Source organism: Mastomys coucha, unplaced genomic scaffold (genome assembly GCF_008632895.1).
Source record: "Mastomys coucha isolate ucsf_1 unplaced genomic scaffold, UCSF_Mcou_1 pScaffold22, whole genome shotgun sequence".
Taxonomy (NCBI): domain Eukaryota; kingdom Metazoa; phylum Chordata; class Mammalia; order Rodentia; family Muridae; genus Mastomys; species Mastomys coucha.
Window position 1 is genome coordinate 162853397 of NW_022196905.1, and position 209 is coordinate 162853605.

Consider the following 209-nt stretch of genomic DNA (forward strand, 5'->3'; position numbering starts at 1 on the left):
CCCTTCATGTGAAATGCCTTGGAAAGGCTTTTGGATGGGGATAGCATGAGGACAAGATGTGGCTGCAAGTGGCTCCCTGTTTCAGTGGTGGATACATCAGGGTTTGCTACCAAAGGATTTAGATTCAATAAGGCTCAGAAAATTAGAATTTTAGTTGCTGAGCCCAGTGACTGAGTTACTGTCATTTCTGAACTATGTTTGTGTTGTGT